Here is a 25,339-nt window from a genome sequence, read left to right on the forward strand (position 1 = left end):
GCTTGGGCCGCGGTCAAGAATGTTTTTACGAGTCCTGTCGAAAATGCAACGTCGCTCCTCAGCTCTGCTTACGAAAATCTTAAAGTGCACGGCGGGAGGAGAGCAGTTTGAAGTAAAATATAAAATATTTATTATTAAAATTAACTTCATGTGATCATTGAAGCGATGCAAGTTTGAATTAAGCTAACATACAATGCCATTTTGCGCGTGTATGCAAATAGTAATTAGATTGCGTTGAAACATTTTGCTTATAGTAAGTCGTTTTAAAAAAATAATTATTAATTTAATTGTTATTCTATATTTATCAGTTCTAGTAACAATTATAAATTTGTATAATCTTGGAAAAAATCTAACCATTGATTTTTCGGGATGGATTTATAAAATTCCTTTAATTCGTACCTGATAAAGAAATAATTAATTAATTCATTTTTCAATTTTGAGAAAAAATTAAATTGAGGCATTTGCCTTAAAGATGGCTTCAAGCGTCATATAACCTTTCTTTTTTGAATTAAGAAAATATATTCGATTTTTTAAAAATCACCTAAATCGGACTGATAGAACCAGAGATACACATTTTTCATTCACCGAAAAATAAAATCTCTTTTAGCGCCGACACACACTTGCAGCAAGTGGACCTCCGCTTTCAAGCGTTCCATACTTTGGCGGCGAAACTTTAGTTTTTGCTAATTATCTCGAGAACGGTTTAATATTATTTGATCGAATTATCACTAAAGGTGCGGCTTTGATCCCTCCATATAAATATTATAAAAATAAATTTTTAGAATTTTAGCAATATGCATAATTTCTCAATTTTGCACTTTAATTACAAAAATGTATTCAAGAAAAAGGTCACAACTACGTAATTATTATTCTGTATCTTAATTGAACATTTCTTATTTAAGTTATATGCATAGCAAGTACCCTGCTCTAACGGGTTTATTTAAAAATAATTAGGAATGGCAAAAAACGTGTCTATCACACAAAACTAATGGTTGCTAATACTTTGCACGTAATTAACAGAAAAATATGGTTCTACCTCTCATCAGTCCAAAATTATAAGATGCAATGCAAGCAAAAGTTTTTATTCCAATAGGTGCTAAGGGTTGGCCCCTGCACTAGTGACCTTAAACCCTTAAATTAATTAATTTTTATTTTAACTACCACCAAAAGATGCAGATTTTTATTCTCATTTTAATTATGATATTTTAAAATTTATCAGAGTTCCCAGATTTGCATAATTAATTAAAGAAAATTTTGGTTGTAAGAAAAGGGAGGCTAGACAGCACCGTGATAAATTTGTGTTTTGGGCTGCAGCAAGCATCTCTTATTTCTTAATATTTTGGACGACCCGATCCGCTGTGCCTATTGTTAAGTGTTTTGCTGCATACTTTCTTATGCAGTTCAGGTGGTTCAGATAATGCACGGCACACACAATAGTCCCCAGGTTGCCACATTTCATCCCCTTTGCGAGAATGCGAGTTTCTCTTCAGTCGCGCTCGGCGGTTGGCCGGTATGGTTTGTTAAAAAGAGATGCTGCCGAAAAAATCTTCAAAATTCGTTATTCGCCCGCTTTGTGCAAAGCTGAAGAAAACGCCGATAGCCTGTTAAATATTACGGTGAGTTTTCAATTCTAATTTGAAGTTAAAATCGAGAAAATCAGAAGAAAATAATTTAAAAAAATGCTTAAAAAAAATCACTGCGGCTAATAAAACGCGATTAATTTGTTTTCAGATGAGCAGCAGCCTCCTAGTACGGCGCCCAGGCACCAACCCTTAAAGGCTCTAGCTTCAAAAGTGCAGGGAACAAATATCTAGCAGGTCGCGTGATTAAAAAACGATTTTTATTTGACTCAAATTAATGTTTGCGTCTCTTTTATGATTTCAGTTGCTGCAAGTGCAAAGGATGCGCCCGCTCGGCATAGAAACAGACGCGCGACAATTTGGTTCTCTCTTGGGAGAAATGATTTTACGGCAAGATGACGAGTGAGTTCCATTTGAAATTATTGTGATTTTTTTCTATTTTTTGTCAATAAATAGTCACCAAAAACGAATTTCTAAATGTTTCATTCCCCGTGACGTCATGAAATAAATGACGTCACTGTTCACCTGAAAGGCTTTGGAAAGCGATCTGAAAGGTGTCGCTACAAAAGAATAAAGCGTCGCTATATGAAAGCTTACGGAAGGGCTTGGTACAGCGATCGGAAAGGTTTCGTAAAGGCTTCCCTCAAAACCTTTCCGAAGCCATTAATTTTTCAAAATAATGGCATCTGAAAGGTTTGCGAATGGCTTCAGCTTCCATTTCAGCTACATGAAGTGATAAAGGTTTCTTAAAAGCTATTGAAAGGTTTCGGAAAGGCTATTTAATGGCACACGATTTTTACTTGAGTCAGCCCCTAATTGTGTGAGGTCAAAACCGATAGCGTGTCCGATCAAGATGGAACAAATTGTTCCCTAAAAACCATTTTCGTTCAGTTTATTCGAAATTTTTTTTCGAAAATTGTTGAATATGGGTCAAGTCGATTATAACTCGGCCCCTAATTGTGTGAGGTCAAAACCGATAGCGTGTCCGATCAAGATGGAACAAATTGTTCCCTTAAGTGCAATTTTCATTAAGTTTATTCGAAATTTTTTTACGAAAATTTTTGAATATGTATCATGCTGTTTATAACTCGGCCCCTAATTGTCTTTGGTCAAAACCGAGAGCATATCCAATCAAGATGTACCAAAATCTTCCCTAAAGTGCCATTTTCGTCCAGTTAATTCGAAATTTTTTTCGAAAATTTTTGAATATACCCATGCCGAATATAACTCGGCCCCTATTTGTCAGAGGTCAAAACCGATAGCATATCCGATTAAGATGGACCAAAATGTTCCCTAAAGTGCCATTTTCATTCTGTTAATTCCAAATTTTTTTTCGAAAATTTTTGAATATTGGTTGATTTTTCAATAACTGGCCCCTATTTGTCTGAGGGCAAAACCGATAGCATATCCTTTCAAAAGGGACCAAATTGTTCCCTTAAGTGCAATTTTCATTAAGTTTATTACAAATTTTTTTTCGAAAATTTTTAAATATGGGTCAAATCGTTTATAACTCGGTCCCGAATTGTCTGAGGTCAAAACCGATAGCATATCCGATTAAGAAGGACCAAATTGTTCCCATAAGTGCCATTTTCATTAAGTTTATTCGAAATGTTTTTCCGAAAATTTTTGATTATGGGTCGAGTCGGCTATAACTCGACCCCTTATTGTCTGAAATCAAAACGGATAGCATATCCGATCAAGATGGACCAAATTGTTGCCTAAAAAGCCATATTCGTTCAGTTTATTTGAAATTTTTTTTCGAAAATTTTTGAATTTAAGTTGATTCATCTATAACTCGGCCCCTAATTGTGTGAGGTCAAAACCGATAGCGTGTCCGATCAAGATGGAACAAATTGTTCCCTTAAGTGCAATTTTCATTAAGTTTATTCGAAATTTTTTTACGAAAATTTTTGAATATGTATCATGCTGTTTATAACTCGGCCCCTAATTGTCTGTGGTCAAAACCGAGAGCATATCCAATCAAGATGTACCAAATTATTCCCTAAAGTGCCATTTTCGTCCAGTTAATTCGAAATTTTTTTCGAAAATTTTTGAATATACACATGCCGAATATAACTCGGCCCCTATTTGTCAGAGGTCAAAACCGATAGCATATCCAATCAAGATGTACCAAATTGTTCCCTAAAGTGCCATTTTCATTCTGTTTATTCCAAATATTTTTCGAAAATTTTTGAATATACCCATGCCGAATATAACTCGGCCCCTATTTGTCAGAGGTCAAAACCGATAGCATATCCGATTAAGATGGACCAAAATGTTCCCTAAAGTGCCATTTTTATTCTGTTAATTCCAAATTTTTTTTCGAAAATTTTTGAATATTGGTTGATTTTTCAATAACTGGCCCCTATTTGTCTGAGGGCAAAACCGATAGCATATCCTTTCAAGAGGGACCAAATTGTTCCCTTAAGTGCAATTTTCATTAAGTTTATTCGAAATTTTTTTACGAAAATTTTTGAATATGGGACGAGTCGATTATAACTTGGTCCCGGATTGTCTGAAGTCAAAACCAATAGCATATCCGTTCAAGAAGGACCAAATTGTTCCCTAAAGTGCCATTTTCATTCTGTTTATTCCAAATTTTTTTTCGAAAATTTTTAAATATGGGACAAATCGTTTATAACTCGGTCCCGAATTGTCTGAGGTCAAAACCAATTGCATATCCGATCAAGATGGACCAAAAATTTTTGAATATGTATCATGCCGTTTATAACTCGGCCCCTAATTGTCTGTGGTCAAAACCGAGAGCATATCCAATCAAGATGTACCAAATTGTTCCCTAAAGTGCCATTTTCGTTCAGTTAATTCGAAATTTTTTTCGAAAATTTTTGAATATACCCATGCCGAATATAACTCGGCCCCTATTTGTCTGAGGTCAAAACCGATAGCATATCCGATTAAGATGGACCAAAATGTTCCCTAAAGTGCCATTTTCATTCTGTTAATTCCAAATTTTTTTTCGAAAATTTTTGAATATTGGTTGATTTTTCAATAACTGGCCCCTATTAGTCTGAGGGCAAAACCGATAGCATATCCTTTCAAGAGGGACCAAATTGTTCCCTTAAGTGCAATTTTCATTAAGTTTATTCGAAATTTTTTTACGAAAATTTTTGAATATGGGACGAGTCGATTATAACTTGGTCCCGGATTGTCTGAAGTCAAAACCGATAGCATATCCGATCAAGATGGACTAAATTGTTCCCTAAAGTGCCATTTTCGTTCAGTTTATTTGAAATTTTTTTTCGAAAATTTTTGAATTTGATTCAAGTCGCTTATAACTCGACCCCTAAATTTCTGAAGTCAAAACGGATAGCATATCCGATCATGATGGACCAAATTGTTGCCTAAAAAGCCATATTCGTTCAGTTTATTTGAAATTTTTTTTCGAAAATTTTTGAATTTAAGTTGATTCATCTATAACTCGGCCCCTAATTGTGTGAGGTCAAAACCGATAGCGTGTCCGATCAAGATGGAACAAATTGTTCCCTTAAGTGCAATTTTCATTAAGTTTATTCGAAATTTTTTTACGAAAATTTTTGAATATGTATCATGCTGTTTATAACTCGGCCCCTAATTGTCTGTGGTCAAAACCGAGAGCATATCCAATCAAGATGTACCAAATTATTCCCTAAAGTGCCATTTTCGTTCAGTTAATTCGAAATTTTTTTCGAAAATTTTTGAATATACCCATGCCGAATATAACTCGGCCCCTATTTGTCTGAGGTCAAAACCGATAGCATATCCGATTAAGATGGACCAAAATGTTCCCTAAAGTGCCATTTTCATTCTGTTAATTCCAAATTTTTTTTCGAAAATTTTTGAATATTGGTTGATTTTTCAATAACTGGCCCCTATTTGTCTGAGGGCAAAACCGATAGCATATCCGATCAAAAAGGACCAAATTGTTCCCTAAAGTGCCATTTTCATTCTGTTTATTCCAAATTTTTTTTCGAAAATTTTTAAATATGGGTCAAATCGTTTATAACTCGGTCCCGAATTGTCTGAGGTCAAAACCAATTGCATATCCGATCAAGATGGACCAAAAATTTTTGAATATGTATCATGCCGTTTATAACTCGGCCCCTAATTGTCTGTGGTCAAAACCGAGAGCATATCCAATCAAGATGTACCAAATTATTCCCTAAAGTGCCATTTTCGTTCAGTTAATTCGAAATTTTTTTCGAAAATTTTTGAATATACCCATGCCGAATATAACTCGGCCCCTATTTGTCTGAGGTCAAAACCGATAGCATATCCGATTAAGATGGACCAAAATGTTCCCTAAAGTGCCATTTTCATTCTGTTAATTCCAAATTTTTTTTCGAAAATTTTTGAATATTGGTTGATTTTTCAATAACTGGCCCCTATTAGTCTGAGGGCAAAACCGATAGCATATCCTTTCAAGAGGGACCAAATTGTTCCCTTAAGTGCAATTTTCATTAAGTTTATTCGAAATTTTTTTACGAAAATTTTTGAATATGGGACGAGTCGAATATAACTTGGTCCCGGATTGTCTGAAGTCAAAACCAATAGCATATCCGATCAAGAAGGACCAAATTGTTCCCTAAAGTGCCATTTTCATTCTGTTTATTCCAAATTTTTTTTCGAAAATTTTTGAATATACCCATGCCGAATATAACTCGGCCCCTATTTGTCTGAGGTCAAAACCGATAGCATATCCGATTAAGATGCACCAAAATGTTCCCTAAAGTGCCATTTTCATTCTGTTAATTCCAAATTTTTTTTCGAAAATTTTTGAATATTGGTTGATTTTTCAATAACTGGCCCCTATTTGTCTGAGGGCAAAACCGATAGCATATCCGATTAAGATGGACCAAAATGTTCCCTAAAGTGCCATTTTCATTCTGTTAATTCCAAATTTTTATACGAAAATTTTTGAATATGGGACGAGTCGATTATAACTTGGTCCTTGATTGTCTGAAGTCAAAACCAATAGCATATCCAATCAAGATGTACCAAATTGTTCCCTAAAGTGCCATTTTCGTTCAGTTAATTCGAAATTTTTTTCGAAAATTTTTGAATATACCCATGCCGAATATAACTCGGCCCCTATTTGTCTGAGGTCAAAACCGTTAGCATATCCTTTCAAGAGGGACCAAATTGTTCCCTTAAGTTCAATTTTCATTAAGTTTATTCGAAATTTTTTTACGAAAATTTTTGAATATGGGACGAGTCGATTATAACTTGGTCCCGGATTGTCTGAAGTCAAAACCGATAGCATATCCGTTCAAGAAGGACCAAATTGTTCCCTAAAGTGCCATTTTCGTTCTGTTTATTCCAAATTTTTTTTCGAAAATTTTTAAATATGGGACAAATCGTTTATAACTCGGTCCCGAATTGTCTGAGGTCAAAACCAATTGCATATCCGATCAAGATGGACCAAAAATTTTTGAATATGTATCATGCCGTTTATAACTCGGCCCCTAATTGTCTGTGGTCAAAACCGAGAGCATATCCAATCAAGATGTACCAAATTGTTCCCTAAAGTGCCATTTTCGTTCAGTTAATTCGAAATTTTTTTCGAAAATTTTTGAATATACCCATGCCGAATATAACTCGGCCCCTATTTGTCTGAGGTCAAAACCGATAGCATATCCGATTAAGATGGACCAAAATGTTCCCTAAAGTGCCATTTTCATTCTGTTAATTCCAAATTTTTTTTCGAAAATTTTTGAATATTGGTTGATTTTTCAATAACTGGCCCCTATTAGTCTGAGGGCAAAACCGATAGCATATCCTTTCAAGAGGGACCAAATTGTTCCCTTAAGTGCAATTTTCATTAAGTTTATTCGAAATTTTTTTACGAAAATTTTTGAATATGGGACGAGTCGATTATAACTTGGTCCCGGATTGTCAGAAGTCAAAACCAATAGCATATCCGATCAAGAAGGACCAAATTGTTCCCTAAAGTGCCATTTTCATTCTGTTTATTCCAAATTTTTTTTCGAAAATTTTTAAATATGGGTCAAATCGTTTATAACTCGGTCCCGAATTCTCTGAGGTCAAAACCGATAGCATATCCGATTAAGAAGGACCAAATTGTTCCCATAAGTGCCATTTTCATTAAGTTTATTCGAAATGTTTTTCCGAAAATTTTTGATTATGGGTCGAGTCGTTTATAACTTGGTCCCGAATTGCATGAGGTCAAAACGGATAGCATATCCGTTCAAGATGGACCAAATTGTCCTCTAAAGTGCCATTTTCGTTCAGTTTATTCGAAATTTTTTTTACGAAAATTTTTGAATATGGGTCATGCCGTTTATAACTCGGCCCCTATTTGTCTGAGGTCTAAACCGATAGCATATCCGATTAAGATGGACCAAAATGTTCCCTAAAGTGCCATTTTCATTCTGTTAATTTCAAATTTTTTTTCGAAAATTTTAAAATATGGGTCAAGTCGATTATTTCTCGGCCCCTAATTGTCTGAGGTAAAAACCGCTAGCATATCCTTTCAAGAGGGACCAAATTGTTCCCTTAAGTGCAATTTTCAATAAGTTTATTCGAAATTTTTTTATGAAAATTTTTGAATATGTATCATGCCGTTTATAACTCGGCCCCTAATTGTCTGTGGTCAAAACCGAGAGCATATCCAATCAAGATGTACCAAATTATTCCCTAAAGTGCCATTTTCGTTCAGTTAATTCGAAATTTTTTTCGTAAATTTTTGAATATACCCATGCCGAATATAACTCGGCCCCTATTTGTCTGAGGTCAAAACCGATAGCATATCCGATTAAGATGGACCAAAATGTTCCCTAAAGTGCCATTTTCATTCTGTTAATTCCAAATTTTTTTTCGAAAATTTTTGAATATTGGTTGATTTTTCAATAACTGGCCCCTATTTGTCTGAGGGCAAAACCGATAGCATATCCTTTCAAGAGGGACCAAATTGTTCCCTTAAGTGCAATTTTCATTAAGTTTATTACAAATTTTTTTTCGAAAATTTTTAAATATGGGTCAAATCGTTTATAACTCGGTCCCGAATTGTCTGAGGTCAAAACCGATAGCATATCCGATTAAGAAGGACCAAATTGTTCCCATAAGTGCCATTTTCATTAAGTTTATTCGAAATGTTTTTCCGAAAATTTTTGATTATGGGTCGAGTCGTTTATAACTTGGTCCCGAATTGTCTGAGGTCAAAACGGATAGCATATCCGATCAAGATGGACTAAATTGTTCCCATAAGTGCCATTTTCATTCTAATTATTTGAAATTTTTTTCAAAAATTTTTGAATATGTATTTTGCCGTTTATAACTCGGCCCTTAATTGTCTGAGGTCAAAACCGATAGCATATCCAATCAAGATGTACCAAATTATTCCCTAAAGTGCCATTTTCGTTCAGTTAATTCGAAATTTTTTTCGAAAATTTTTGAATATACCCATGCCGAATATAACTCAGCCCCTATTTGTCTGAGGTCAAAACCGTTAGCATATCCTTTCAAGAGGGACCAAATTGTTCCCTTAAATTCAATTTTCATTAAGTTTATTCGAAATTTTTTTACGAAAATTTTTGAATATGGGACGAGTCGATTATAACTTGGTCCCGGATTGTCTGAAGTCAAAACCGATAGCATATCCGATCAAGATGGACTAAATTGTTCACTAAAGTGCCATTTTCGTTCAGTTTATTTGAAATTTTTTTTCGAAAATTTTTGAATATGATTCAAGTCGGCTATAACTCGACCCCTAATTGTCTGAAATCAAAACGGATAGCATATCCGATCAAGAAGGACCAAATTGTTCCCTAAAGGGCCATTTCGTTCAGTTAATTCGAAATTTTTTTTCGAAACTTTTTGAATATGATTCAAGTCGCTTATAACTCGACCCCTAATTGTCTGAATTAAAAACGGATAGCATATCCGATCAAGATGGACCAAATTGTTGCCTAAAAAGCCATATTCGTTCAGTTTATTTGAAATTTTTTTTCGAAAATTTTTGAATTTAAGTTGATTCATCTATACCTCCTCAAGTAAAATTTGTTTCCTGTCCGTAGCCTTTCTGAAACATTTAACTTGTCTTTCCGAAGCCATTCAGAGAGATTTTAAACCTTTCCGAAACCTTTAAGATACCTTTCTAAAGACAGTCAAGAAAACGACCAATTTTCTCTTACTTTGATGAAACCTTTCCTAACCTTTTCTCAAGCCTTTAATATTATATTTTACATGTTGACAATTTCCCCGTGAATTACGAACCCATTCAGAAGCCATTCCGCAACCATTCAGCTTGTTCGCGTATCTTTGATTTTTTTTCTATTTATCTCGCGACCCTGTCCCAAGCCTTTCTGTAGCTTTTCATAGTGCAGCGTGCGTTTGAGCATAATGCAATGACGTCATCAACTGCATGGGCCCGCGCCACTGTCCTAACAAAGCCTCGCACGGGTTGCAATAATAATAGGGAAGATTCTTTTTTTTTTTTTTAGAATTATTCCACCTCTCTCTGCTTGCTGCTTGGGCCGCGGTCAAGAATGTTTTTACGAGTCCTGTCGAAAATGCAACGTCGCTCCTCAGCTCTGCTTACGAAAATCTTAAAGTGCACGGCGGGAGGAGAGCAGTTTGAAGTAAAATATAAAATATTTATTATTAAAATTAACTTCATGTGATCATTGAAGCGATGCAAGTTTGAATTAAGCTAACATACAATGCCATTTTGCGCGTGTATGCAAATAGTAATTAGATTGCGTTGAAACATTTTGCTTATAGTAAGTCGTTTTAAAAAAATAATTATTAATTTAATTGTTATTCTATATTTATCAGTTCTAGTAACAATTATAAATTTGTATAATCTTGGAAAAAATCTAACCATTGATTTTTCGGGATGGATTTATAAAATTCCTTTAATTCGTACCTGATAAAGAAATAATTAATTAATTCATTTTTCAATTTTGAGAAAAAATTAAATTGAGGCATTTGCCTTAAAGATGGCTTCAAGCGTCATATAACCTTTCTTTTTTGAATTAAGAAAATATATTCGATTTTTTAAAAATCACCTAAATCGGACTGATAGAACCAGAGATACACATTTTTCATTCACCGAAAAATAAAATCTCTTTTAGCGCCGACACACACTTGCAGCAAGTGGACCTCCGCTTTCAAGCGTTCCATACTTTGGCGGCGAAACTTTAGTTTTTGCTAATTATCTCGAGAACGGTTTAATATTATTTGATCGAATTATCACTAAAGGTGCGGCTTTGATCCCTCCATATAAATATTATAAAAATAAATTTTTAGAATTTTAGCAATATGCATAATTTCTCAATTTTGCACTTTAATTACAAAAATGTATTCAAGAAAAAGGTCACAACTACGTAATTATTATTCTGTATCTTAATTGAACATTTCTTATTTAAGTTATATGCATAGCAAGTACCCTGCTCTAACGGGTTTATTTAAAAATAATTAGGAATGGCAAAAAACGTGTCTATCACACAAAACTAATGGTTGCTAATACTTTGCACGTAATTAACAGAAAAATATGGTTCTACCTCTCATCAGTCCAAAATTATAAGATGCAATGCAAGCAAAAGTTTTTATTCCAATAGGTGCTAAGGGTTGGCCCCTGCACTAGTGACCTTAAACCCTTAAATTAATTAATTTTTATTTTAACTACCACCAAAAGATGCAGATTTTTATTCTCATTTTAATTATGATATTTTAAAATTTATCAGAGTTCCCAGATTTGCATAATTAATTAAAGAAAATTTTGGTTGTAAGAAAAGGGAGGCTAGACAGCACCGTGATAAATTTGTGTTTTGGGCTGCAGCAAGCATCTCTTATTTCTTAATATTTTGGACGACCCGATCCGCTGTGCCTATTGTTAAGTGTTTTGCTGCATACTTTCTTATGCAGTTCAGGTGGTTCAGATAATGCACGGCACACACAATAGTCCCCAGGTTGCCACATTTCATCCCCTTTGCGAGAATGCGAGTTTCTCTTCAGTCGCGCTCGGCGGTTGGCCGGTATGGTTTGTTAAAAAGAGATGCTGCCGAAAAAATCTTCAAAATTCGTTATTCGCCCGCTTTGTGCAAAGCTGAAGAAAACGCCGATAGCCTGTTAAATATTACGGTGAGTTTTCAATTCTAATTTGAAGTTAAAATCGAGAAAATCAGAAGAAAATAATTTAAAAAAATGCTTAAAAAAAATCACTGCGGCTAATAAAACGCGATTAATTTGTTTTCAGATGAGCAGCAGCCTCCTAGTACGGCGCCCAGGCACCAACCCTTAAAGGCTCTAGCTTCAAAAGTGCAGGGAACAAATATCTAGCAGGTCGCGTGATTAAAAAACGATTTTTATTTGACTCAAATTAATGTTTGCGTCTCTTTTATGATTTCAGTTGCTGCAAGTGCAAAGGATGCGCCCGCTCGGCATAGAAACAGACGCGCGACAATTTGGTTCTCTCTTGGGAGAAATGATTTTACGGCAAGATGACGAGTGAGTTCCATTTGAAATTATTGTGATTTTTTTCTATTTTTTGTCAATAAATAGTCACCAAAAACGAATTTCTAAATGTTTCATTCCCCGTGACGTCATGAAATAAATGACGTCACTGTTCACCTGAAAGGCTTTGGAAAGCGATCTGAAAGGTGTCGCTACAAAAGAATAAAGCGTCGCTATATGAAAGCTTACGGAAGGGCTTGGTACAGCGATCGGAAAGGTTTCGTAAAGGCTTCCCTCAAAACCTTTCCGAAGCCATTAATTTTTCAAAATAATGGCATCTGAAAGGTTTGCGAATGGCTTCAGCTTCCATTTCAGCTACATGAAGTGATAAAGGTTTCTTAAAAGCTATTGAAAGGTTTCGGAAAGGCTATTTAATGGCACACGATTTTTACTTGAGTCAGCCCCTAATTGTGTGAGGTCAAAACCGATAGCGTGTCCGATCAAGATGGAACAAATTGTTCCCTAAAAACCATTTTCGTTCAGTTTATTCGAAATTTTTTTTCGAAAATTGTTGAATATGGGTCAAGTCGATTATAACTCGGCCCCTAATTGTGTGAGGTCAAAACCGATAGCGTGTCCGATCAAGATGGAACAAATTGTTCCCTTAAGTGCAATTTTCATTAAGTTTATTCGAAATTTTTTTACGAAAATTTTTGAATATGTATCATGCTGTTTATAACTCGGCCCCTAATTGTCTTTGGTCAAAACCGAGAGCATATCCAATCAAGATGTACCAAAATCTTCCCTAAAGTGCCATTTTCGTCCAGTTAATTCGAAATTTTTTTCGAAAATTTTTGAATATACACATGCCGAATATAACTCGGCCCCTATTTGTCAGAGGTCAAAACCGATAGCATATCCAATCAAGATGTACCAAATTGTTCCCTAAAGTGCCATTTTCATTCTGTTTATTCCAAATATTTTTCGAAAATTTTTGAATATACCCATGCCGAATATAACTCGGCCCCTATTTGTCAGAGGTCAAAACCGATAGCATATCCGATTAAGATGGACCAAAATGTTCCCTAAAGTGCCATTTTCATTCTGTTAATTCCAAATTTTTTTTCGAAAATTTTTGAATATTGGTTGATTTTTCAATAACTGGCCCCTATTTGTCTGAGGGCAAAACCGATAGCATATCCTTTCAAAAGGGACCAAATTGTTCCCTTAAGTGCAATTTTCATTAAGTTTATTACAAATTTTTTTTCGAAAATTTTTAAATATGGGTCAAATCGTTTATAACTCGGTCCCGAATTGTCTGAGGTCAAAACCGATAGCATATCCGATTAAGAAGGACCAAATTGTTCCCATAAGTGCCATTTTCATTAAGTTTATTCGAAATGTTTTTCCGAAAATTTTTGATTATGGGTCGAGTCGGCTATAACTCGACCCCTTATTGTCTGAAATCAAAACGGATAGCATATCCGATCAAGATGGACCAAATTGTTGCCTAAAAAGCCATATTCGTTCAGTTTATTTGAAATTTTTTTTCGAAAATTTTTGAATTTAAGTTGATTCATCTATAACTCGGCCCCTAATTGTGTGAGGTCAAAACCGATAGCGTGTCCGATCAAGATGGAACAAATTGTTCCCTTAAGTGCAATTTTCATTAAGTTTATTCGAAATTTTTTTACGAAAATTTTTGAATATGTATCATGCTGTTTATAACTCGGCCCCTAATTGTCTGTGGTCAAAACCGAGAGCATATCCAATCAAGATGTACCAAATTATTCCCTAAAGTGCCATTTTCGTCCAGTTAATTCGAAATTTTTTTCGAAAATTTTTGAATATACACATGCCGAATATAACTCGGCCCCTATTTGTCAGAGGTCAAAACCGATAGCATATCCAATCAAGATGTACCAAATTGTTCCCTAAAGTGCCATTTTCATTCTGTTTATTCCAAATATTTTTCGAAAATTTTTGAATATACCCATGCCGAATATAACTCGGCCCCTATTTGTCAGAGGTCAAAACCGATAGCATATCCGATTAAGATGGACCAAAATGTTCCCTAAAGTGCCATTTTTATTCTGTTAATTCCAAATTTTTTTTCGAAAATTTTTGAATATTGGTTGATTTTTCAATAACTGGCCCCTATTTGTCTGAGGGCAAAACCGATAGCATATCCTTTCAAGAGGGACCAAATTGTTCCCTTAAGTGCAATTTTCATTAAGTTTATTCGAAATTTTTTTACGAAAATTTTTGAATATGGGACGAGTCGATTATAACTTGGTCCCGGATTGTCTGAAGTCAAAACCAATAGCATATCCGTTCAAGAAGGACCAAATTGTTCCCTAAAGTGCCATTTTCATTCTGTTTATTCCAAATTTTTTTTCGAAAATTTTTAAATATGGGACAAATCGTTTATAACTCGGTCCCGAATTGTCTGAGGTCAAAACCAATTGCATATCCGATCAAGATGGACCAAAAATTTTTGAATATGTATCATGCCGTTTATAACTCGGCCCCTAATTGTCTGTGGTCAAAACCGAGAGCATATCCAATCAAGATGTACCAAATTGTTCCCTAAAGTGCCATTTTCGTTCAGTTAATTCGAAATTTTTTTCGAAAATTTTTGAATATACCCATGCCGAATATAACTCGGCCCCTATTTGTCTGAGGTCAAAACCGATAGCATATCCGATTAAGATGGACCAAAATGTTCCCTAAAGTGCCATTTTCATTCTGTTAATTCCAAATTTTTTTTCGAAAATTTTTGAATATTGGTTGATTTTTCAATAACTGGCCCCTATTAGTCTGAGGGCAAAACCGATAGCATATCCTTTCAAGAGGGACCAAATTGTTCCCTTAAGTGCAATTTTCATTAAGTTTATTCGAAATTTTTTTACGAAAATTTTTGAATATGGGACGAGTCGATTATAACTTGGTCCCGGATTGTCTGAAGTCAAAACCGATAGCATATCCGATCAAGATGGACTAAATTGTTCCCTAAAGTGCCATTTTCGTTCAGTTTATTTGAAATTTTTTTTCGAAAATTTTTGAATTTGATTCAAGTCGCTTATAACTCGACCCCTAAATTTCTGAAGTCAAAACGGATAGCATATCCGATCATGATGGACCAAATTGTTGCCTAAAAAGCCATATTCGTTCAGTTTATTTGAAATTTTTTTTCGAAAATTTTTGAATTTAAGTTGATTCATCTATAACTCGGCCCCTAATTGTGTGAGGTCAAAACCGATAGCGTGTCCGATCAAGATGGAACAAATTGTTCCCTTAAGTGCAATTTTCATTAAGTTTATTCGAAATTTTTTTACGAAAATTTTTGAATATGTATCATGCTGTTTATAACTCGGCCCCTAATTGTCTGTGGTCAAAACCGAGAGCATATCCAATCAAGATGTACCAAATTATTCCCTAAAGTGCCATTTTCGTTCAGTTAATTCGAAATTTTTTTCGAAAATTTTTGAATATACCCATGCCGAATATAACTCGGCCCCTATTTGTCTGAGGTCAAAACCGATAGCATATCCGATTAAGATGGACCAAAATGTTCCCTAAAGTGCCATTTTCATTCTGTTAATTCCAAATTTTTTTTCGAAAATTTTTGAATATTGGTTGATTTTTCAATAACTGGCCCCTATTTGTCTGAGGGCAAAACCGATAGCATATCCGATCAAAAAGGACCAAATTGTTCCCTAAAGTGCCATTTTCATTCTGTTTATTCCAATTTTTTTTTCGAAAATTTTTAAATATGGGTCAAATCGTTTATAACTCGGTCCCGAATTGTCTGAGGTCAAAACCGATTGCATATCCGATCAAGATGGACCAAAAATTTTTGAATATGTATCATGCCGTTTATAACTCGGCCCCTAATTGTCTGTGGTCAAAACCGAGAGCATATCCAATCAAGATGTACCAAATTATTCCCTAAAGTGCCATTTTCGTTCAGTTAATTCGAAATTTTTTTCGAAAATTTTTGAATATACCCATGCCGAATATAACTCGGCCCCTATTTGTCTGAGGTCAAAACCGATAGCATATCCGATTAAGATGGACCAAAATGTTCCCTAAAGTGCCATTTTCATTCTGTTAATTCCAAATTTTTTTTCGAAAATTTTTGAATATTGGTTGATTTTTCAATAACTGGCCCCTATTAGTCTGAGGGCAAAACCGATAGCATATCCTTTCAAGAGGGACCAAATTGTTCCCTTAAGTGCAATTTTCATTAAGTTTATTCGAAATTTTTTTACGAAAATTTTTGAATATGGGACGAGTCGAATATAACTTGGTCCCGGATTGTCTGAAGTCAAAACCAATAGCATATCCGATCAAGAAGGACCAAATTGTTCCCTAAAGTGCCATTTTCATTCTGTTTATTCCAAATTTTTTTTCGAAAATTTTTGAATATACCCATGCCGAATATAACTCGGCCCCTATTTGTCTGAGGTCAAAACCGATAGCATATCCGATTAAGATGCACCAAAATGTTCCCTAAAGTGCCATTTTCATTCTGTTAATTCCAAATTTTTTTTCGAAAATTTTTGAATATTGGTTGATTTTTCAATAACTGGCCCCTATTTGTCTGAGGGCAAAACCGATAGCATATCCGATTAAGATGGACCAAAATGTTCCCTAAAGTGCCATTTTCATTCTGTTAATTCCAAATTTTTATACGAAAATTTTTGAATATGGGACGAGTCGATTATAACTTGGTCCTTGATTGTCTGAAGTCAAAACCAATAGCATATCCAATCAAGATGTACCAAATTGTTCCCTAAAGTGCCATTTTCGTTCAGTTAATTCGAAATTTTTTTCGAAAATTTTTGAATATACCCATGCCGAATATAACTCGGCCCCTATTTGTCTGAGGTCAAAACCGTTAGCATATCCTTTCAAGAGGGACCAAATTGTTCCCTTAAGTTCAATTTTCATTAAGTTTATTCGAAATTTTTTTACGAAAATTTTTGAATATGGGACGAGTCGATTATAACTTGGTCCCGGATTGTCTGAAGTCAAAACCGATAGCATATCCGTTCAAGAAGGACCAAATTGTTCCCTAAAGTGCCATTTTCGTTCTGTTTATTCCAAATTTTTTTTCGAAAATTTTTAAATATGGGACAAATCGTTTATAACTCGGTCCCGAATTGTCTGAGGTCAAAACCAATTGCATATCCGATCAAGATGGACCAAAAATTTTTGAATATGTATCATGCCGTTTATAACTCGGCCCCTAATTGTCTGTGGTCAAAACCGAGAGCATATCCAATCAAGATGTACCAAATTGTTCCCTAAAGTGCCATTTTCGTTCAGTTAATTCGAAATTTTTTTCGAAAATTTTTGAATATACCCATGCCGAATATAACTCGGCCCCTATTTGTCTGAGGTCAAAACCGATAGCATATCCGATTAAGATGGACCAAAATGTTCCCTAAAGTGCCATTTTCATTCTGTTAATTCCAAATTTTTTTTCGAAAATTTTTGAATATTGGTTGATTTTTCAATAACTGGCCCCTATTAGTCTGAGGGCAAAACCGATAGCATATCCTTTCAAGAGGGACCAAATTGTTCCCTTAAGTGCAATTTTCATTAAGTTTATTCGAAATTTTTTTACGAAAATTTTTGAATATGGGACGAGTCGATTATAACTTGGTCCCGGATTGTCTGAAGTCAAAACCAATAGCATATCCGATCAAGAAGGACCAAATTGTTCCCTAAAGTGCCATTTTCATTCTGTTTATTCCAAATTTTTTTTCGAAAATTTTTAAATATGGGTCAAATCGTTTATAACTCGGTCCCGAATTCTCTGAGGTCAAAACCGATAGCATATCCGATTAAGAAGGACCAAATTGTTCCCATAAGTGCCATTTTCATTAAGTTTATTCGAAATGTTTTTCCGAAAATTTTTGATTATGGGTCGAGTCGTTTATAACTTGGTCCCGAATTGCATGAGGTCAAAACGGATAGCATATCCTTTCAAGAGGGACCAAATTGTTCCCTTAAGTTCAATTTTCATTAAGTTTATTCGAAATTTTTTTACGAAAATTTTTGAATATGGGACGAGTCGATTATAAATTGTTCCCATAAGTGCCATTTTCATTCTAATTATTTGAAATTTTTTTCAAAAATTTTTGAATATGTATTTTGCCGTTTATAACTCGGCCCTTAATTGTCTGAGGTCAAAACCGATAGCATATCCAATCAAGATGTACCAAATTATTCCCTAAAGTGCCATTTTCGTTCAGTTAATTCGAAATTTTTTTCGAAAATTTTTGATTATGGGTCGAGTCGTTTATAACTTGGTCCCGAATTGTCTGAGGTCAAAACGGATAGCATATCCAATCAAGATGGACTAAATTGTTCCCATAAGTGCCATTTTCATTCTAATTATTTGAAATTTTTTTCAAAAATTTTTGAATATGTATTTTGCCGTTTATAACTCGGCCCTTAATTGTCTGAGGTCAAAACCGATAGCATATCCAATCAAGATGTACCAAATTATTCCCTAAAGTGCCATTTTCGTTCAGTTAATTCGAAATTTTTTTCGAAAATTTTTGAATATACCCATGCCGAATATAACTCAGCCCCTATTTGTCTGAGGTCAAAACCGTAAGCATATCCTTTCAAGAGGGACCAAATTGTTCCCTTAAGTTCAATTTTCATTAAGTTTATTCGAAATTTTTTTACGAAAATTTTTGAATGTGGGACGAGTCGATTATAACTCGGCCCCTAATTGTGTGAGGTCAAAACCGATAGCGTGTCCGATCAAGATGGAACAAATTGTTCCCTTAAGTGCAATTTTCATTAAGTTTATTCGAAATTTTTTTACGAAAATTTTTGAATATGTATCATGCTGTTTATAACTCGGCCCCTAATTGTCTGTGGTCAAAACCGAGAGCATATCCAATCAAGATGTACCAAATTATTCCCTAAAGTGCCATTTTCGTCCAGTTAATTCGAAATTTTTTTCGAAAATTTTTGAATATACACATGCCGAATATAACTCGGCCCCTATTTGTCAGAGGTCAAAACCGATAGCATATCCAATCAAGATGTACCAAATTGTTCCCTAAAGTGCCATTTTCATTCTGTTTATTCCAAATATTTTTCGAAAATTTTTGAATATACCCATGCCGAATATAACTCGGCCCCTATTTGTCAGAGGTCAAAACCGATAGCATATCCGATTAAGATGGACCAAAATGTTCCCTAAAGTGCCATTTTTATTCTGTTAATTCCAAATTTTTTTTCGAAAATTTTTGAATATTGGTTGATTTTTCAATAACTGGCCCCTATTTGTCTGAGGGCAAAACCGATAGCATATCCTTTCAAGAGGGACCAAATTGTTCCCTTAAGTGCAATTTTCATTAAGTTTATTCGAAATTTTTTTACGAAAATTTTTGAATATGGGACGAGTCGATTATAACTTGGTCCCGGATTGTCTGAAGTCAAAACCAATAGCATATCCGTTCAAGAAGGACCAAATTGTTCCCTAAAGTGCCATTTTCATTCTGTTTATTCCAAATTTTTTTTCGAAAATTTTTAAATATGGGACAAATCGTTTATAACTCGGTCCCGAATTGTCTGAGGTCAAAACCAATTGCATATCCGATCAAGATGGACCAAAAATTTTTGAATATGTATCATGCCGTTTATAACTCGGCCCCTAATTGTCTGTGGTCAAAACCGAGAGCATATCCAATCAAGATGTACCAAATTGTTCCCTAAAGTGCCATTTTCGTTCAGTTAATTCGAAATTTTTTTCGAAAATTTTTGAATATACCCATGCCGAATATAACTCGGCCCCTATTTGTCTGAGGTCAAAACCGATAGCATATCCGATTAAGATGGACCAAAATGTTCCCTAAAGTGCCATTTTCATTCTGTTAATTCCAAATTTTTTTTCGAAAATTTTTGAATATTGGTTGATTTTTCAATAACTGGCCCCTATTAGTCTGAGGGCAAAACCGATAGCATATCCTTTCAAGAGGGACCAAATTGTTCCCTTAAGTGCAATTTTCATTAAGTTTATTCGAAATTTTTTTACGAAAATTTTTGAATATGGGACGAGTCGATTATAACTTGGTCCCGGATTGTCTGAAGTCAAAACCAATAGCATATCCGATCAAGAAGGACCAAATTGTTCCCTAAAGTGCCATTTTCATTCTGTTTATTCCAAATTTTTTTTTGAAAATTTTTAAATATGGGTCAAATCGTTTATAACTCGGTCCCGAATTCTCTGAGGTCAAAACCGATAGCATATCCGATTAAGAAGGACCAAATTGTTCCCATAAGTGCCATTTTCATTAAGTTTATTCGAAATGTTTTTCCGAAAATTTTTGATTATGGGTCGAGTCGTTTATAACTTGGTCCCGAATTGCATGAGGTCAAAACGGATAGCATATCCGTTCAAGATGGACCAAATTGTCCTCTAAAGTGCCATTTTCGTTCAGTTTATTCGAAATTTTTTTTACGAAAATTTTTGAATATGGGTCATGCCGTTTATAACTCGGCCCCTATTTGTCTGAGGTCTAAACCGATAGCATATCCGATTAAGATGGACCAAAATGTTCCCTAAAGTGCCATTTTCATTCTGTTTATTCCAAATTTTTTTTCGAAAATTTTTAAATATGGGTCAAATCGTTTATAACTCGGTCCCGAATTGTCAAAACCGATTGCATATCCGATCAAGATGGACCAAAAATTTTTGAATATGTATCATGCCGTTTATAACTCGGCCCCTAATTGTCTGTGGTCAAAACCGAGAGCATATCCAATCAAGATGTACCAAATTATTCCCTAAAGTGCCATTTTCGTTCAGTTAATTCGAAATTTTTTTCGAAAATTTTTGAATATACCCATGCCGAATATAACTCGGCCCCTATTTGTCTGAGGTCAAAACCGATAGCATATCCGATTAAGATGGACCAAAATGTTCCCTAAAGTGCCATTTTCATTCTGTTAATTCCAAATTTTTTTTCGAAAATTTTTGAATATTGGTTGATTTTTCAATAACTGGCCCCTATTTGTCTGAGGTCAAAACCGTTAGCATATCCTTTCAAGAGGGACCAAATTGTTCCCTTAAGTTCAATTTTCATTAAGTTTATTCGAAATTTTTTTACGAAAATTTTTGAATATGGGACGAGTCGATTATAACTTGGTCCCGGATTGTCTGAAGTCAAAACCGATAGCATATCCGATCAAGATCGACTAAATTATTCCCTAAAGTGCTATTTTCGTTCAGTAAATTCGAAATTTTTTTCGTAAATTTTTGAATATACCCATGCCGAATATAACTCGGCCCCTATTTGTCTGAGGTCAAAACCGATAGCATATCCGATTAAGATGGACCAAAATGTTCCCTAAAGTGCCATTTTCATTCTGTTAATTCCAAATTTTTTTTCGAAAATTTTTGAATATTGGTTGATTTTTCAATAACTGGCCCCTATTTGTCTGAGGGCAAAACCGATAGCATATCCTTTCAAGAGGGACCAAATTGTTCCCTTAAGTGCAATTTTCATTAAGTTTATTACAAATTTTTTTTCGAAAATTTTTAAATATGGGTCAAATCGTTTATAACTCGGTCCCGAATTGTCTGAGGTCAAAACCGATAGCATATCCGATTAAGAAGGACCAAATTGTTCCCATAAGTGCCATTTTCATTAAGTTTATTCGAAATGTTTTTCCGAAAATTTTTGATTATGGGTCGAGTCGTTTATAACTTGGTCCCGAATTGTCTGAGGTCAAAACGGATAGCATATCCGATCAAGATGGACTAAATTGTTCCCATAAGTGCCATTTTCATTCTAATTATTTGAAATTTTTTTCAAAAATTTTTGAATATGTATTTTGCCGTTTATAACTCGGCCCTTAATTGTCTGAGGTCAAAACCGATAGCATATCCAATCAAGATGTACCAAATTATTCCCTAAAGTGCCATTTTCGTTCAGTTAATTCGAAATTTTTTTCGAAAATTTTTGAATATACCCATGCCGAATATAACTCAGCCCCTATTTGTCTGAGGTCAAAACCGTTAGCATATCCTTTCAAGAGGGACCAAATTGTTCCCTTAAGTTCAATTTTCATTAAGTTTATTCGAAATTTTTTTACGAAAATTTTTGAATATGGGACGAGTCGATTATAACTTGGTCCCGGATTGTCTGAAGTCAAAACCGATAGCATATCCGATCAAGATGGACTAAATTGTTCACTAAAGTGCCATTTTCGTTCAGTTTATTTGAAATTTTTTTTCGAAAATTTTTGAATATGATTCAAGTCGGCTATAACTCGACCCCTAATTGTCTGAAATCAAAACGGATAGCATATCCGATCAAGAAGGACCAAATTGTTCCCTAAAGGGCCATTTCGTTCAGTTAATTCGAAATTTTTTTTCGAAACTTTTTGAATATGATTCAAGTCGCTTATAACTCGACCCCTAATTGTCTGAATTAAAAACGGATAGCATATCCGATCAAGATGGACCAAATTGTTGCCTAAAAAGCCATATTCGTTCAGTTTATTTGAAATTTTTTTTCGAAAATTTTTGAATTTAAGTTGATTCATCTATACCTCCTCAAGTAAAATTTGTTTCCTGTCCGTAGCCTTTCTGAAACATTTAACTTGTCTTTCCGAAGCCATTCAGAGAGATTTTAAACCTTTCCGAAACCTTTAAGATACCTTTCTAAAGACAGTCAAGAAAACGACCAATTTTCTCTTACTTTGATGAAACCTTTCCTAACCTTTTCTCAAGCCTATAATATTATATTTTACATGTTGACAATTTCCCCGTGAATTACGAACCCATTCAGAAGCCATTCCGCAACCATTCAGCTTGTTCGCGTATCTTTGATTTTTTTTCTATTTATCTCGCGACCCTGTCCCAAGCCTTTCTGTAGCTTTTCATAGTGCAGCGTGCGTTTGAGCATAATGCAATGACGTCATCAACTGCATGGGCCCGCGCCACTGTCCTAACAAAGCCTCGCACGGGTTGCAATAATAATAGGGAAGATTCTTTTTTTTTTTTTTAGAATTATTCCACCTCTCTCTGCTTGCTGCTTGGGCCGCGGTCAAGAATGTTTTTACGAGTCCTGTCGAAAATGCAACGTCGCTCCTCAGCTCTGCTTACGAAAATCTTAAAGTGCACGGCGGGAGGAGAGCAGTTTGAAGTAAAATATAAAATATTTATTATTAAAATTAACTTCATGTGATCATTGAAGCGATGCAAGTTTGAATTAAGCTAACATACAATGCCATTTTGCGCGTGTATGCAAATAGTAATTAGATTGCGTTGAAACATTTTGCTTATAGTAAGTCGTTTTAAAAAAATAATTATTAATTTAATTGTTATTCTATATTTATCAGTTCTAGTAACAATTATAAATTTGTATAATCTTGGAAAAAATCTAACCATTGATTTTTCGGGATGGATTTATAAAATTCCTTTAATTCGTACCTGATAAAGAAATAATTAATTAATTCATTTTTCAATTTTGAGAAAAAATTAAATTGAGGCATTTGCCTTAAAGATGGCTTCAAGCGTCATATAACCTTTCTTTTTTGAATTAAGAAAATATATTCGATTTTTTAAAAATCACCTAAATCGGACTGATAGAACCAGAGATACACATTTTTCATTCACCGAAAAATAAAATCTCTTTTAGCGCCGACACACACTTGCAGCAAGTGGACCTCCGCTTTCAAGCGTTCCATACTTTGGCGGCGAAACTTTAGTTTTTGCTAATTATCTCGAGAACGGTTTAATATTATTTGATCGAATTATCACTAAAGGTGCGGCTTTGATCCCTCCATATAAATATTATAAAAATAAATTTTTAGAATTTTAGCAATATGCATAATTTCTCAATTTTGCACTTTAATTACAAAAATGTATTCAAGAAAAAGGTCACAACTACGTAATTATTATTCTGTATCTTAATTGAACATTTCTTATTTAAGTTATATGCATAGCAAGTACCCTGCTCTAACGGGTTTATTTAAAAATAATTAGGAATGGCAAAAAACGTGTCTATCACACAAAACTAATGGTTGCTAATACTTTGCACGTAATTAACAGAAAAATATGGTTCTACCTCTCATCAGTCCAAAATTATAAGATGCAATGCAAGCAAAAGTTTTTATTCCAATAGGTGCTAAGGGTTGGCCCCTGCACTAGTGACCTTAAACCCTTAAATTAATTAATTTTTATTTTAACTACCACCAAAAGATGCAGATTTTTATTCTCATTTTAATTATGATATTTTAAAATTTATCAGAGTTCCCAGATTTGCATAATTAATTAAAGAAAATTTTGGTTGTAAGAAAAGGGAGGCTAGACAGCACCGTGATAAATTTGTGTTTTGGGCTGCAGCAAGCATCTCTTATTTCTTAATATTTTGGACGACCCGATCCGCTGTGCCTATTGTTAAGTGTTTTGCTGCATACTTTCTTATGCAGTTCAGGTGGTTCAGATAATGCACGGCACACACAATAGTCCCCAGGTTGCCACATTTCATCCCCTTTGCGAGAATGCGAGTTTCTCTTCAGTCGCGCTCGGCGGTTGGCCGGTATGGTTTGTTAAAAAGAGATGCTGCCGAAAAAATCTTCAAAATTCGTTATTCGCCCGCTTTGTGCAAAGCTGAAGAAAACGCCGATAGCCTGTTAAATATTACGGTGAGTTTTCAATTCTAATTTGAAGTTAAAATCGAGAAAATCAGAAGAAAATAATTTAAAAAAATGCTTAAAAAAAATCACTGCGGCTAATAAAACGCGATTAATTTGTTTTCAGATGAGCAGCAGCCTCCTAGTACGGCGCCCAGGCACCAACCCTTAAAGGCTCTAGCTTCAAAAGTGCAGGGAACAAATATCTAGCAGGTCGCGTGATTAAAAAACGATTTTTATTTGACTCAAATTAATGTTTGCGTCTCTTTTATGATTTCAGTTGCTGCAAGTGCAAAGGATGCGCCCGCTCGGCATAGAAACAGACGCGCGACAATTTGGTTCTCTCTTGGGAGAAATGATTTTACGGCAAGATGACGAGTGAGTTCCATTTGAAATTATTGTGATTTTTTTCTATTTTTTGTCAATAAATAGTCACCAAAAACGAATTTCTAAATGTTTCATTCCCCGTGACGTCATGAAATAAATGACGTCACTGTTCACCTGAAAGGCTTTGGAAAGCGATCTGAAAGGTGTCGCTACAAAAGAATAAAGCGTCGCTATATGAAAGCTTACGGAAGGGCTTGGTACAGCGATCGGAAAGGTTTCGTAAAGGCTTCCCTCAAAACCTTTCCGAAGCCATTAATTTTTCAAAATAATGGCATCTGAAA

At 34.7% G+C, this 25,339-nt stretch overlaps 3 long non-coding RNA genes across 3 annotated transcripts; all 3 read left to right on the forward strand.

Annotated features, from left to right (window-relative positions):
• The first annotated feature begins 1,507 nt into the window (after window positions 1-1,507).
• Window positions 1,508-2,041, forward strand: LOC132204956 (uncharacterized). The gene is made up of 3 exons (XR_009442628.1): window positions 1,508-1,616; window positions 1,732-1,817; window positions 1,885-2,041. It is a non-coding gene; the product is annotated as an uncharacterized LOC132204956 (long non-coding RNA).
• A 9,531-nt stretch (window positions 2,042-11,572) lies between these two features.
• LOC132204955 (uncharacterized) lies at window positions 11,573-12,106 on the forward strand. The gene is made up of 3 exons (XR_009442627.1): window positions 11,573-11,681; window positions 11,797-11,882; window positions 11,950-12,106. It is a non-coding gene; the product is annotated as an uncharacterized LOC132204955 (long non-coding RNA).
• A 12,468-nt stretch (window positions 12,107-24,574) lies between these two features.
• On the forward strand, window positions 24,575-25,108 carry LOC132204954 (uncharacterized). The gene is made up of 3 exons (XR_009442626.1): window positions 24,575-24,683; window positions 24,799-24,884; window positions 24,952-25,108. It is a non-coding gene; the product is annotated as an uncharacterized LOC132204954 (long non-coding RNA).
• The last annotated feature ends 231 nt before the right edge of the window (window positions 25,109-25,339 follow it).

Source organism: Neocloeon triangulifer, unplaced genomic scaffold (genome assembly GCF_031216515.1).
Source record: "Neocloeon triangulifer isolate White Clay Creek 2 clone unplaced genomic scaffold, ASM3121651v1 ptg000026l, whole genome shotgun sequence".
NCBI lineage: Eukaryota > Metazoa > Arthropoda > Insecta > Ephemeroptera > Baetidae > Neocloeon > Neocloeon triangulifer.